Consider the following 13,337-nt stretch of genomic DNA (forward strand, 5'->3'; position numbering starts at 1 on the left):
AAAATTCCAGACGGTTAGTAATACCATTTAAATTTGTAATTATAGAAAAAAAGTTATTCTTTAATGCATTTTAGGCAACTTTGCTCAGTTTGTGTAAATGAAGTCGCTGCATGCGCACCACCGCGGTTTGGTCCAAGAAAACATGGCAGCAACTACACAGACCTTGGTCCAGGACGTTTTTCCCTTTGAGTAGACGGAGCCGAACGCTTTGTTTCACTGTATTTCCCTCGCTTTACTTCCGTAGCGTAGAGTCTTGGCGTGCGTTTAAGAGCGCACTGCTGTTAGACGGCGACATGTGCGGACAATATTGGAGACAGACGCATTTTTCCTACACTAAAAGTATACAGCGGAGGAGAAAAATATTTGATGTGGCTTTTATTTTCTCAACACAGCGTCTTTCACTAGCCTGCTGTGACTGAGAGTTGATGACGTGAGGAACCATGCAGCAGGTAATGTGTCGGGGACGTTGCCATAACTTATTTATAGTCACTCAGCTTTTATTTAACAGCTAACTGTCACGGCCCGGGCGCACTCCAGTGCGCAGTCATCTGCGCTGTGCGCACCTCCAAGCGTGCGCTGGCACGCGCCACTCCGGCTCCAGCAAGCGGCTGCATTCAATCGGCAATCAATCAGCACTCTACACACCTGTCACTGATGAGCTTCCTGGGCTTCTTAAAGGCCTACTGAAATGAATTTTTTTTTATTTAAACGGGGATAGCAGATCTATTCTATGTGTCATACTTGATCATTTCGCGATATTGCCATATTTTTGCTGAAAGGATTTAGTATAGAACGACGACGATAAAGATTGCAACTTTTGGTATCTGATAAAAAAAAGGCTTGCCCCTACCGGAAGTAGCGTGACGTAGTCAATTGAACATATCCGCAAAGTTCCCTATTGTTTACAATGATGGCCGCATGAAGTGAGAGAGATTCAGACCGAGAAAGCGACAATTTCCCCATTAATTTGAGCGAGGATGAAAGATTTGTGGATGAGTAAAGTGCAAGTGAAGGACTAGTGGGGAGTTGAAGCTATTCAGATAGGGAAGATGCTGTGAGAGCCGGGGGTGACCTGATATTCAGCTGGGAATGACTACAACAGTAAATAAACACAAGACATATATATACTCTATTAGCCACAACACAACCAGGCTTATATTTAACATGCCACAAATTAATCCTGCATAAAAACACCTGCGTGTTTGTTATGCTAGCTCCTAGCTCCTCTGCTAGCTCCTAGCTCCATAGAACACGCCAATACAATTCAAACACCTGATCAACACACACAATCACTCAGCCCAAAAGACCGTTCACCTAACCCAAGGTTCATAAAGCTTATATATTTTTAAAAAGTTACGTACGTGACGCGCACGTACGGTACGGTACGTGTTATGCTAGCTCCTAGCTCCTATGCTAGCTCCTAGCTCCATAGAACACGCCAATACAATTCAAACACCTGATCAACACACACAATCACTCAGCCCAAAAGACCGTTCACCTAACCCAAGGTTCATAAAGCTTATATATTTTTAAAAAGTTACGTACATACGCAAAAAAAAGTTGCGCACATACGGTCAAGCGATCAAATGTTTAGAAGCCAAAGCTGCATACTCACAGTAGCACGTCTGCGTCTTTGTCATCCAAATCAAAGTAATCCTGGTAAGAGTCTGTGTTGTCCCAGTTCTCTACAGGCGTCTGTGTATCGAAGTCAAAAGTCCTCCTGGTTAGAGTCTCTGTTATCCGAGTTCTTCCATCTTGACTGCATCTTTCGGGAATGTAAACAAAGAAGCGCCGGCTGTGTACTGTTGTGGCTGACTACGTTCGAAAAATACGTCCATTTCGCACCGACAACTTTCTTCTTTGCTTGCTCAGCTTCCTTCTCCATAATGCAATGAACATGATTGAAACAGATTCACGAACACAGATGTCCAGAATACTGTGGAATTATGAAATGAAAACAGAGCTTTTTCATATTGGCTTCAATGTGGAAGGCATACCCGTGTTCGCCGGTCTACGTCACGCGCATACGTCATCCTCAGAGGCGTTTCGAACCGGAAGTTTAGCGGCAAATTTAAAATGTCACTTTATAAGTTAACCCGGCCTTATTGGCATGTGGTATAATGTTAAGATTTCATCATTGATATATAAACTATCAGACTGCGTGGTCGGTAGTAGTGGGTTTCAGTAGGCCTTTATGTAGTGTCACCTTGAAACCGTGTGTTACCTTGGTGTGGCCGGGAATGGGGTCGGCCAAAGTACGTTCAGCCTGTAGATCACTCTTGTTTCTCTTCAAGTCGCATAAATCTTTCGCCTTTTACTAAAGATTTCCGTGGGGAGGAACAACAAGAGGCTTACTAAATTTTTTAATGCCCTGTGAAGCAGGGCTTCTCTTTCCTGTGAAAACAATAACAATGAGCGGTGGTTGACTGTTGCAATGTTTAGTGTGTGGTTGCAACAATACCAAGGTGACAGCCAGTGGTGAACATGTGGTAATGGATGGATCCGGTCTCATTTAAAACTTGGAATTTCCCTGCCAATATTCAGGTCCCCAGTCAATTGACCAGTGCTTTTCTTTTTGAACTTGTTACAATCCACTTGATTTCATCGGGGGAATGTAAATTAATTTGAACTGTCTTGGTTTTTCTAAATTTGAAACCGTAAAATGTGTTGTACATCAACAAAATGCACCCTGTGAGTGAAAACAGTAGTCTTGCAGATGACTTCCTCTCAGCAATTGTTAGAACGTTAAGACTATACTTTTAGGGATTATTTCTAAAGATATTGTCTTGAGAAATGTGTTTCTAAAGTGAAGGTTTTGCTAACCATGATGATGAGATTAGATGTTTCTTCCTGAACATGAAACTGACATGGAACAATGATTCTGTCATGTGTTTTTTGTCATTGATGATTGTTCTTTGCTTCTTCATGAGGTTTTGATGGAGGGAATATGTTCAGAGTGGTTACCTACATCTTTAATAAGAAAGTCTTCAAAGATGTATGGCTTATTGCTAAAATGTTTTGATTAAAGCATTCTCAGTTGGATATGAGGAGACTAGTCTTCCAATGAACAGTGGAAACAAATCGTTCGACCGCATGGCACTTAAACACCCATAACTTGTATATTTGGAAATGGAAGAAAAACAAATTAAACTGATGCCTATCGTGTTTTGGCTAAGTACCAGAACCCGTTGTGCCCGTTAAACCAAGGCGAGATGATACTTGACTAAAATCCGTGGACATTTGTAAGGTGCTGCAGCATTGCTTGGGAATGTGACTGGATACCATCAGTTGTTGGTTAAGTAGTGTCACCTTGAAACCGTGTGTTACCTTGGTGTGGCCGGGAATGGGGTCGGCCAAAGTACGTTCAGCCTGTAGATCACTCTTGTTTCTCTTCAAGTCGCATAAATCTTTCGCCTTTTACTAAAGATTTCCATGGGGAGGAACAACAAGAGGCTTACTAAATTTTTTAATGCCCTGTGAAGCAGGGCTTCTCTTTCCTGTGAAAACAATACATAATGAGCGGTGGTTGACTGTTGCAATGTTTAGTGTGCGGTTGCAACAATACCAAGGTGACAGCCAGTGGTGAACATGTGGTAATGGTTGGATCCGGTCTCATTTAAAACTTGGAATTTCCCTGCCAATATTCAGGTCCCCAGTCAATTGACCAGTGCTTTTCTTTTTGAACTTGTTACAATCCACTTGATTTCATCGGGGGAAAGTAAATTAATTTGAACTGTCTTGGTTTTTCTAAATTTGAAACTGTAAAATGTGTTGTAAGTCAACAAAATGCACCCTGTGAGTGAAAACAGTAGTCTTGCAGATGACTTCCTCTCAGCAATTGTTAGAACGTTAAGACTGTACTTTCAGGGATCATTTCTAAAGATACTGTCTTGAGAAATGTGTTTCTACAGTGAAGGTCTTGCTAACCATGATGATGAGATTAGATGTTTCTTCCTGAACATGAAGCTGACATGGAACAATGATTCTGTCATGTGTTCTTTGTCATTGATGATTGTTCTTTGCTTCTTAATGAGGTTTTGATGGAGGGAATATGTTCAGAGTGGTTACCTACATCTTTAATAAGAAAGTCTTCAAAGATGTATGGCTTATTGCTAAAATGTGACTCTTTGATTAAAGCATTCTCAGTTGGATATGAGGAGACTAGTCTTCCAATGAACAGTGGAAACAAATCGTACGACCGCATGGCACTTAAACACCCATAACTTGAATATTTGGAAAGGAAGAAAAACTAATTAAACTGATGCCTATCGTGTTTTGGCTAAGTACCAGAACCCGTTTTGCCCGTTAAACCAAGGCGAGATGATACTTGACTAAATTCCGTGGACATTTGTAAGGTGCTGCAGCATTGCTTGGGAATGTGACTGGATACCATCAGTTGTTGGTTAAGTAGTGTCACCTTGAAACCGTGTGTTACCTTGGTGTGGCCGGGAATGGGGTCGGCCAAAGTACATTCAGCCTGTAGATCACTCTTGTTTCTCTTCAAGTCGCATAAATCTTTTGCCTTTTACTAAAGATTTCTGTGGGGAGGAACAACAAGAGGCTTACTAAATCTTTTAATGCCCTGTGAAGCAGGGCTTCTCTTTCCTGTGAAAACAATACATAATGAGCGGTGGTTGACTGTTGCAATGTTTAGTGTGCGGTTGCAACAATACCAAGGTGACAGCCAGTGGTGAACATGTGGTAATGGATGGATCCGGTCTCATTTAAAACTTGGAATTTCCCTGCCAATATTCAGGTCCTCAGTCAATTGACCAGTGCTTTTCTTTTTGAACTTGTTACAATCCACTTGATTTCATCGGGGGAAAGTAAATTAATTTGAACTGTCTTGGTTTTTCTAAATTTGAAACCGTAAAATGTGTTGTAAGTCAACAAAATGCACCCTGTGAGTGAAAACAGTAGTCTTGCAGATGACTTCCTCTCAGCAATTGTTAGAACGTTAAGACTATACTTTCAGGGATCATTTCTAAAGATATTGTCTTGAGAAATGTGTTTCTACAGTGAAGGTCTTGCTAACCATGATGATGAGATTAGATGTTTCTTCCTGAACGTGAAGCTGACATGGAACAATGATTCTGTCATGTGTTCTTTGTCATTGATGATTGTTCTTTGCTTCTTAATGAGGTTTTGATGGAGGGAATATGTTCAGAGTGGTTACCTACATCTTTAATAAGAAAGTCTTCAAAGATGTATGGCTTATTGCTAAAATGTGACTCTTTGATTAAAGCATTCTCAGTTGGATATGAGGAGACTAGTCTTCCAATGAACAGTGGAAACAAATCGTACGACCGCATGGCACTTAAACACCCATAACTTGAATATTTGGAAATGGAAGAAAAACAAATTAAACTGATGCCTATCGTGTTTTGGCTAAGTACCAGAACCCGTTTTGCCCGTTAAACCAAGGCGAGATGATACTTGACTAAAATCTGTAGACATTTGCAAGGTGCTGCAGCATTGCTTGGGAATGTGACTGGATACCATCAGTTGTTGGTTAGGTAGTGTCACCTTGAAACCGTGTGTTACCTTGGTGTGGCCGGGAATGGGGTCGGCCAAAGTACATTCAGCCTGTAGATCACTCTTGTTTCTCTTCAAGTCGCATAAATCTTTCGCCTTTTACTAAAGATTTCCGTGGGGAGGAACAACAAGAGGCTTACTAAATTTTTTAATGCCCTGTGAAGCAGGGCTTCTCTTTCCTGTGAAAACAATACATAATGAGCGGTGGTTGACTGTTGCAATGTTTAGTGTGCGGTTGCAACAATACCAAGGTGACAGCCAGTGGTGAACATGTGGTAATGGATGGATCCGGTCTCATTTAAAACTTGGAATTTCCCTGCCAATGTTCAGGTCCCCAGTCAATTGACCAGTGCTTTTCTTTTTGAACTTGTTACAATCCACTTGATTTCATCGGGGGAAAGTAAATTAATTTGAACTGTCTTGGTTTTTCTAAATTTGAAACCGTAAAATGTGTTGTAAGTCAACAAAATGCACCCTGTGAGTGAAAACAGTAGTCTTGCAGATGACTTCCTCTCAGCAATTGTTAGAACGTTAAGACTATACTTTCAGGGATCATTTCTAAAGATATTGTCTTGAGAAATGTGTTTCTACAGTGAAGGTCTTGCTAACCATGATGATGAGATTAGATGTTTCTTCCTGAACATGAAGCTGACATGGAACAATGATTCTGTCATGTGTTCTTTGTCATTGATGATTGTTGTTTGCTTCTTAATGAGGTTTTGATGGAGGGAATATGTTCAGAGTGGTTACCTACATCTTTAATAAGAAAGTCTTCAAAGATGTATGGCTTATTGCTAAAATGTGACTCTTTGATTAAAGCATTCTCAGTTGGATATGAGGAGACTAGTCTTCCAATGAACAGTGGAAACAAATCGTACGACCGCATGGCACTTAAACACCCATAACTTGAATATTTGGAAATGGAAGAAAAACTAATTAAACTGATGCCTATCGTGTTTTGGCTAAGTACCAGAACCCGTTTTGCCCGTTAAACCAAGGCGAGATGATACTTGACTAAAATCTGTGGACATTTGTAAGGTGCTGCAGCATTGCTTGGGAATGTGACTGGATACCATCAGTTGTTGGTTAAGTAGTGTCACCTTGAAACCGTGTGTTACCTTGGTGTGGCCGGGAATGGGGTCGGCCAAAGTACATTCAGCCTGTAGATCACTCTTGTTTCTCTTCAAGTCGCATAAATCTTTCGCCTTTTACTAAAGATTTCCGTGGGGAGGAACAACAAGAGGCTTACTAAATTTTTTAATGCCCTGTGAAGCAGGGCTTCTCTTTCCTGTGAAAACAATAACAATGAGCGGTGGTTGACTGTTGCAATGTTTAGTGTGTGGTTTCAACAATACCAAGGTTGCAGCCAGTGGTGAACATGCGGTAATGGATGGATCCGGTCTCATTTAAAACTTGGAATTTCCCTGCCAATATTCAGGTCGTCAGTCAATTGACCAGTGCTTTTCTTTTTGAACTTGTTACAATCCACTTGATTTCATCGGGGGAAAGTTAATTAATTTGAACTGTCTTGGTTTTTCTAAATTTGAAACCGTAAAATGTGTTGTACATCAACAAAATGCACCCTGTGAGTGAAAACAGTAGTCTTGCAGATGACTTCCTCTCAGCAATTGTTAGAACGTTAAGACTATAATTTTAGGGATTATTTATAAAGATATTGTCTTGAGAAATGTGTTTCTAAAGTGAAGGTTTTGCTAACCATGATGATGAGATTAGATGTTTCTTCCTGAACATGAAACTGACATGGAACAATGATTCTGTCATGTGTTTTTTGTCATTGATGATTGTTCTTTGCTTCTTCATGAGGTTTTGATGGAGGGAATATGTTCAGAGTGGTTACCTACATCTATAATAAGAAAGTCTTCAAAGATGTATGGCTTATTGCTAAAATGTTACTCTTTGATTAAAGCATTCTCAGTTGGATATGAGGAGACTAGTCTTCCAATGAACAGTGGAAACAAATCGTATGACCGCATGGCACTTAAACACCCATAACTTGAATATTTGGAAATGGAAGAAAAACTAATTAAACTGATGCCTATCGTGTTTTGGCTAAGTACCAGAACCCGTTTTGCCCGTTAAACCAAGGTGAGATGATACTTGACTAAAATCTGTGGACATTTGTAAGGTGCTGCAGCATTGCTTGGGAATGTGACTGGATACCATCAGTTGTTGGTTAAGTAGTGTCACCTTGAAACCGTGTGTTACCTTGGTGTGGCCGGGAATGGGGTCGGCCAAAGTACATTCAGCCTGTAGATCACTCTTGTTTCTCTTCAAGTCGCATAAATCTTTCGCCTTTTACTAAAGATTTCCGTGGGGAGGAACAACAAGAGGCTTACTAAATTTTTTAATGCCCTGTGAAGCAGGGCTTCTCTTTCCTGTGAAAACAATAACAATGAGCGGTGGTTGACTGTTGCAATGTTTAGTGTGTGGTTTCAACAATACCAAGGTTACAGCCAGTGGTGAACATGCGGTAATGGATGGATCCGGTCTCATTTAAAACTTGGAATTTCCCTGCCAATATTCAGGTCCTCAGTCAATTGACCAGTGCTTTTCTTTTTGAACTTGTTACAATCCACTTGATTTCATCGGGGGCAAGTTAATTAATTTGAACTGTCTTGGTTTTTCTAAATTTGAAACCGTAAAATGTGTTGTACATCAACAAAATGCACCCTGTGAGTGAAAACAGTAGTCTTGCAAATGACTTCCTCTCAGCAATTGTTAGAACGTTAAGACTATACTTTCAGGGATCATTTCTAAAGATATTGTCTTGAGAAATGTGTTTCTAAAGTGAAGGTCTTGCTAACCATGATGATGAGATTAGATGCTTCTTCCTGAACATGAAGCTGACATGGAACAATGATTCTGTCATGTGTTCTTTGTCATTGATGATTGTTCTTTGCTTCTTAATGAGGTTTTGATGGAGGGAATATGTTCAGAGTGGTTACCTACATCTTTAATAAGAAAGTCTTCAAAGATGTATGGCTTATTGCTAAAATGTGACTCTTTGATTAAAGCATTCTCAGTTGGATATGAGGAGACTAGTCTTCCAATGAACAGTGGAAACAAATCGTACGACCGCATGGCACTTAAACACCCATAACTTGAATATTTGGAAATGGAAGAAAAACTAATTAAACTGATGCCTATCGTGTTTTGGCTAAGTACCAGAACCCGTTTTGCCCGTTAAACCAAGGCGAGATGATACTTGACTAAAATCTGTGGACATTTGTAAGGTGCTGCAGCATTGCTTGGGAATGTGACTGGATACCATCAGTTGTTGGTTAAGTAGTGTCACCTTGAAACCGTGTGTTACCTTGGTGTGGCCGGGAATGGGGTCGGCCAAAGTACATTCAGCCTGTAGATCACTCTTGTTTCTCTTCAAGTCGCATAAATCTTTCGCCTTTTACTAAAGATTTCCGTGGGGAGGAACAACAAGAGGCTTACTAAATTTTTTAATGCCCTGTGAAGCATGGCTTCTCTTTCCTGTGAAAACAATACATAATGAGCGGTGGTTGACTGTTGCAATGTTTAGTGTGCGGTTGCAACAATACCAAGGTGACAGCCAGTGGTGAACATGTGGTAATGGATGGATCCGGTCTCATTTAAAACTTGGAATTTCCCTGCCAATGTTCAGGTCCATAGTCAATTGACCAGTGCTTTTCTTTTTGAACTTGTTACAATCCACTTGATTTCATCGGGGGAAAGTTAATTAATTTGAACTGTCTTGGTTTTTCTAAATTTGAAACCGTAAAATGTGTTGTAAGTCAACAAAATGCACCCTGTGAGTGAAAACAGTAGTCTTGCAGATGACTTCCTCTCAGCAATTGTTAGAACGTTAAGACTATACTTTCAGGGATCATTTCTAAAGATATTGTCTTGAGAAATGTGTTTCTACAGTGAAGGTCTTGCTAACCGTGATGATGAGATTAGATGTTTCTTCCTGAACATGAAGCTGACATGGAACAATGATTCTGTCATGTGTTCTTTGTCATTGATGATTGTTCTTTGCTTCTTAATGAGGTTTTGATGGAGGGAATATGTTCAGAGTGGTTACCTACATCTTTAATAAGAAAGTCTTCAAAGATGTATGGCTTATTGCTAAAATGTTACTCTTTGATTAAAGCATTTTCAGTTGGATATGAGGAGACTAGTCTTCCAATGAACAGTGGAAACAAATCGTACGACCGCATGGCACTTAAACACCCATAACTTGAATATTTGGAAATGGAAGAAAAACTAATTAAACTGATGCCTATCGTGTTTTGGCTAAGTACCAGAACCCGTTTTGCCCGTTAAACCAAGGTGAGATGATACTTGACTAAAATCTGTGGACATTTGTAAGGTGCTGCAGCATTGCTTGGGAATGTGACTGGATACCATCAGTTGTTGGTTAAGTAGTGTCACCTTGAAACCGTGTGTTACCTTGGTGTGGCCGGGAATGGGGTCGGCCAAAGTACATTCAGCCTGTAGATCACTCTTGTTTCTCTTCAAGTCGCATAAATCTTTCGCCTTTTACTAAAGATTTCCGTGGGGAGGAACAACAAGAGGCTTACTAAATTTTTTAATGCCCTGTGAAGCAGGGCTTCTCTTTCCTGTGAAAACAATAACAATGAGCGGTGGTTGACTGTTGCAATGTTTAGTGTGTGGTTTCAACAATACCAAGGTTACAGCCAGTGGTGAACATGCGGTAATGGATGGATCCGGTCTCATTTAAAACTTGGAATTTCCCTGCCAATATTCAGGTCCTCAGTCAATTGACCAGTGCTTTTCTTTTTGAACTTGTTACAATCCACTTGATTTCATCGGGGGCAAGTTAATTAATTTGAACTGTCTTGGTTTTTCTAAATTTGAAACCGTAAAATGTGTTGTACATCAACAAAATGCACCCTGTGAGTGAAAACAGTAGTCTTGCAAATGACTTCCTCTCAGCAATTGTTAGAACGTTAAGACTGTACTTTCAGGGATCATTTCTAAAGATATTGTCTTGAGAAATGTGTTTCTAAAGTGAAGGTCTTGCTAACCATGATGATGAGATTAGATGCTTCTTCCTGAACATGAAGCTGACATGGAACAATGATTCTGTCATGTGTTCTTTGTCATTGATGATTGTTCTTTGCTTCTTAATGAGGTTTTGATGGAGGGAATATGTTCAAAGTGGTTACCTACATCTTTAATAAGAAAGTCTTCAAAGATGTATGGCTTATTACTAAAATATTACTCTTTGATTAAAGCATTCTCAGTTAGATATGAGGAGACTAGTCTTCCAATGAACAGTGGAAACAAATCGTACGACCGCATGGCACTTAAACACCCATAACTTGAATATTTGGAAATGGAAGAAAAACTAATTAAACTGATGCCTATCGTGTTTTGGCTAAGTACCAGAACCCGCTTTGCCCGTTAAACCAAGGCGAGATGATACTTGACTAAATTCCGTGGACATTTGTAAGGTGCTGCAGCATTGCTTGGGAATGTGACTGGATACCATCAGTTGTTGGTTAAGTAGTGTCACCTTGAAACCGTGTGTTACCTTGGTGTGGCCGGGAATGGGGTCGGCCAAAGTACATTCAGCCTGTAGATCACTCTTGTTTCTCTTCAAGTCGCATAAATCTTTCGCTTTTTACTAAAGATTTCCGTGGGGAGGAACAACAAGAGGCTTACTAAATTTTTTAATGCCCTGTGAAGCAGGGCTTCTCTTTCCTGTAAAAACAATAACAATGAGCGGTGGTTGACTGTTGCAATGTTTAGTGTGTGGTTTCAACAATACCAAGGTTGCAGCCAGTGGTGAACATGCGGTAATGGATGGATCCGGTCTCATTTAAAACTTGGAATTTCCCTGCCAATATTCAGGTCCTCAGTCAATTGACCAGTGCTTTTCTTTTTGAACTTGTTACAATCCACTTGATTTCATCGGGGGAAAGTTAATTAATTTGAACTGTCTTGGTTTTTCTAAATTTGAAACCGTAAAATGTGTTGTACATCAACAAAATGCACCCTGTGAGTGAAAACAGTAGTCTTGCAGATGACTTCCTCTCAGCAATTGTTAGAACGTTAAGACTATACTTTTAGGGATTATTTCTAAAGATATTGTCTTGAGAAATGTGTTTCTAAAGTGAAGGTCTTGCTAACCATGATGATGAGATTCGATGTTTCTTCCTGAACACGAAGCTGACATGGAACAATGATTCTGTCATGTGTTTTTTGTCATTGATGATTGTTCTTTGCTTCTTCATGAGGTTTTGATGGAGGGAATATGTTCAGAGTGGTTACCTACATCTTTAATAAGAAAGTCTTCAAAGATGTATGGCTTATTGCTAAAATGTTACTCTTTGATTAAAGCATTCTCAGTTGGATATGAGGAGACTAGTCTTCCAATGAACAGTGGAAACAAATCGTATGACCGCATGGCACTTAAACACCCATAACTTGAATATTTGGAAATGGAAGAAAAACTAATTAAACTGATGCCTATCGTGTTTTGGCTAAGTACCAGAACCCGTTTTGCCCGTTAAACCAAGGCGAGATGATACTTGACTAAATTCCGTGGACATTTGTAAGGTGCTGCAGCATTGCTTGGGAATGTGACTGGATACCATCAGTTGTTGGTTAAGTAGTGTCACCTTGAAACCGTGTGTTACCTTGGTGTGGCCGGGAATGGGGTCGGCCAAAGTACATTCAGCCTGTAGATCACTCTTGTTGAAACAGTGGGGATAGATAATGGTACTCCTCAAGGGAGTGTTATAAGCCCAGTACTATTTAACTTGATGATTAATGACATGTTCCAGGAGGTGGGGGCAGGCTTTGGGCTATCATTGTTCGCTGATGATGGCGCAATTTGGAAAAGAGGGCGGAATATTAAGTTTATAACAGGGAAGATACAAGGGGCACTGGATAGAGTAGTGGCCTGGGCTGAGAAGTGGGGGTTCAAAATATCTGTGGAAAAGTCAAAATTTGTTATTTTTACAAACAAAAGGAAGACTGAAAACCTGGGGCTGAATATCTATGGCAAGCCCTTAGAGCGAGTCAAAGAGTTTAAATTCCTAGGAGTTATTTTTGAAGAGAGGTTAACGTGGAAAAAACATATAGAAAAAATAGTGAGGAAATGTGAAAAGGTGATAAATGTGATGAGATGCCTTGCTGGGAGTACGTGGGGAGCAAACAGAGACACACAAATAATGATTTACAGAGCCATGATTCGCTCAGCTTTTGATTATGGGTGCCTGGCATATGGGGCTGCAGCCAAAACAAACCTAGCAGCACTGGATAGGGTGCAGGCAAAAGCGTTAAGAGTATGTAGTGGGGCTTTTTGCACAACTCCAATCCCAGCTTTGCTGGTGGAGATGGGAGAGATACCCCTAAGTTTAAGGAGAAGGAAGCTGGCCTTACACCACATAGCTAAACTATATGGGCATGACCAAGTCCATCCAGGCAAGCAGCTGCTGGAGGAGTGCTGGGAACTGGGAGGTGGGGAAAGCAGGAGTTTTGTCCATAAAATCAGAGCAGAGGAAGAAGAGCTCGGCTTGAGTGGGGTGCGCAGGGGTACGGCTGTGGTCTGGCCTTCTGTTCCACCATGGCTGCTACCAAGTGTGGAGGTTGACTTCACGATAGCAGAGAGGAAGAGGGAGAAGGGTAGTGGAGACCCAGATGAGTTGGTGAGGGAGAGGATGCAGCAGGAATGGGCAGACCATGTGCAGATCTATACAGATGGCTCCATGGACCCAAATAGTAAAAGGGTGGGGTTTGCGGTTCACATTCCCTGCCTGCAGATCACCCAGAGCAGA

The 13,337-nt window shown here is 40.7% G+C and overlaps 18 non-coding genes across 18 annotated transcripts; all 18 read left to right on the top strand.

The window, feature by feature from the left end:
* Positions 1-2,275: 2,275 nt before the first annotated feature.
* Positions 2,276-2,386, top strand: LOC133640055 (U5 spliceosomal RNA). Its single transcript, XR_009823962.1, has one exon. It is a non-coding gene; the product is annotated as a U5 spliceosomal RNA (small nuclear RNA).
* Positions 2,387-2,747: 361 nt separating this feature from the next.
* On the top strand, positions 2,748-2,961 carry LOC133640018 (small nucleolar RNA U3). The gene has a single exon (XR_009823935.1). It is a non-coding gene; the product is annotated as a small nucleolar RNA U3 (small nucleolar RNA).
* A 417-nt stretch (positions 2,962-3,378) lies between these two features.
* Positions 3,379-3,489, top strand: LOC133640149 (U5 spliceosomal RNA). The gene has a single exon (XR_009824052.1). It is a non-coding gene; the product is annotated as a U5 spliceosomal RNA (small nuclear RNA).
* A 362-nt stretch (positions 3,490-3,851) lies between these two features.
* Positions 3,852-4,065, top strand: LOC133640042 (small nucleolar RNA U3). Its single transcript, XR_009823949.1, has one exon. It is a non-coding gene; the product is annotated as a small nucleolar RNA U3 (small nucleolar RNA).
* A 421-nt stretch (positions 4,066-4,486) lies between these two features.
* Positions 4,487-4,597, top strand: LOC133640160 (U5 spliceosomal RNA). The gene has a single exon (XR_009824063.1). It is a non-coding gene; the product is annotated as a U5 spliceosomal RNA (small nuclear RNA).
* A 362-nt stretch (positions 4,598-4,959) lies between these two features.
* Positions 4,960-5,173, top strand: LOC133640213 (small nucleolar RNA U3). The gene has a single exon (XR_009824116.1). It is a non-coding gene; the product is annotated as a small nucleolar RNA U3 (small nucleolar RNA).
* A 422-nt stretch (positions 5,174-5,595) lies between these two features.
* On the top strand, positions 5,596-5,706 carry LOC133640056 (U5 spliceosomal RNA). The gene has a single exon (XR_009823963.1). It is a non-coding gene; the product is annotated as a U5 spliceosomal RNA (small nuclear RNA).
* A 362-nt stretch (positions 5,707-6,068) lies between these two features.
* Positions 6,069-6,282, top strand: LOC133639968 (small nucleolar RNA U3). Its single transcript, XR_009823888.1, has one exon. It is a non-coding gene; the product is annotated as a small nucleolar RNA U3 (small nucleolar RNA).
* A 422-nt stretch (positions 6,283-6,704) lies between these two features.
* On the top strand, positions 6,705-6,815 carry LOC133640057 (U5 spliceosomal RNA). Its single transcript, XR_009823964.1, has one exon. It is a non-coding gene; the product is annotated as a U5 spliceosomal RNA (small nuclear RNA).
* Positions 6,816-7,176: 361 nt separating this feature from the next.
* LOC133640029 (small nucleolar RNA U3) lies at positions 7,177-7,390 on the top strand. Its single transcript, XR_009823944.1, has one exon. It is a non-coding gene; the product is annotated as a small nucleolar RNA U3 (small nucleolar RNA).
* A 422-nt stretch (positions 7,391-7,812) lies between these two features.
* Positions 7,813-7,923, top strand: LOC133640058 (U5 spliceosomal RNA). Its single transcript, XR_009823965.1, has one exon. It is a non-coding gene; the product is annotated as a U5 spliceosomal RNA (small nuclear RNA).
* Positions 7,924-8,284: 361 nt separating this feature from the next.
* On the top strand, positions 8,285-8,498 carry LOC133639975 (small nucleolar RNA U3). The gene has a single exon (XR_009823895.1). It is a non-coding gene; the product is annotated as a small nucleolar RNA U3 (small nucleolar RNA).
* A 422-nt stretch (positions 8,499-8,920) lies between these two features.
* Positions 8,921-9,031, top strand: LOC133640148 (U5 spliceosomal RNA). Its single transcript, XR_009824051.1, has one exon. It is a non-coding gene; the product is annotated as a U5 spliceosomal RNA (small nuclear RNA).
* Positions 9,032-9,393: 362 nt separating this feature from the next.
* Positions 9,394-9,607, top strand: LOC133639958 (small nucleolar RNA U3). The gene has a single exon (XR_009823879.1). It is a non-coding gene; the product is annotated as a small nucleolar RNA U3 (small nucleolar RNA).
* Positions 9,608-10,029: 422 nt separating this feature from the next.
* On the top strand, positions 10,030-10,140 carry LOC133640059 (U5 spliceosomal RNA). Its single transcript, XR_009823966.1, has one exon. It is a non-coding gene; the product is annotated as a U5 spliceosomal RNA (small nuclear RNA).
* A 361-nt stretch (positions 10,141-10,501) lies between these two features.
* On the top strand, positions 10,502-10,715 carry LOC133640010 (small nucleolar RNA U3). The gene has a single exon (XR_009823928.1). It is a non-coding gene; the product is annotated as a small nucleolar RNA U3 (small nucleolar RNA).
* Positions 10,716-11,137: 422 nt separating this feature from the next.
* Positions 11,138-11,248, top strand: LOC133640150 (U5 spliceosomal RNA). Its single transcript, XR_009824053.1, has one exon. It is a non-coding gene; the product is annotated as a U5 spliceosomal RNA (small nuclear RNA).
* Positions 11,249-11,609: 361 nt separating this feature from the next.
* Positions 11,610-11,823, top strand: LOC133640012 (small nucleolar RNA U3). The gene has a single exon (XR_009823930.1). It is a non-coding gene; the product is annotated as a small nucleolar RNA U3 (small nucleolar RNA).
* The last annotated feature ends 1,514 nt before the right edge of the window (positions 11,824-13,337 follow it).

Source organism: Entelurus aequoreus, linkage group LG22 (genome assembly GCF_033978785.1).
Source record: "Entelurus aequoreus isolate RoL-2023_Sb linkage group LG22, RoL_Eaeq_v1.1, whole genome shotgun sequence".
NCBI lineage: Eukaryota > Metazoa > Chordata > Actinopteri > Syngnathiformes > Syngnathidae > Entelurus > Entelurus aequoreus.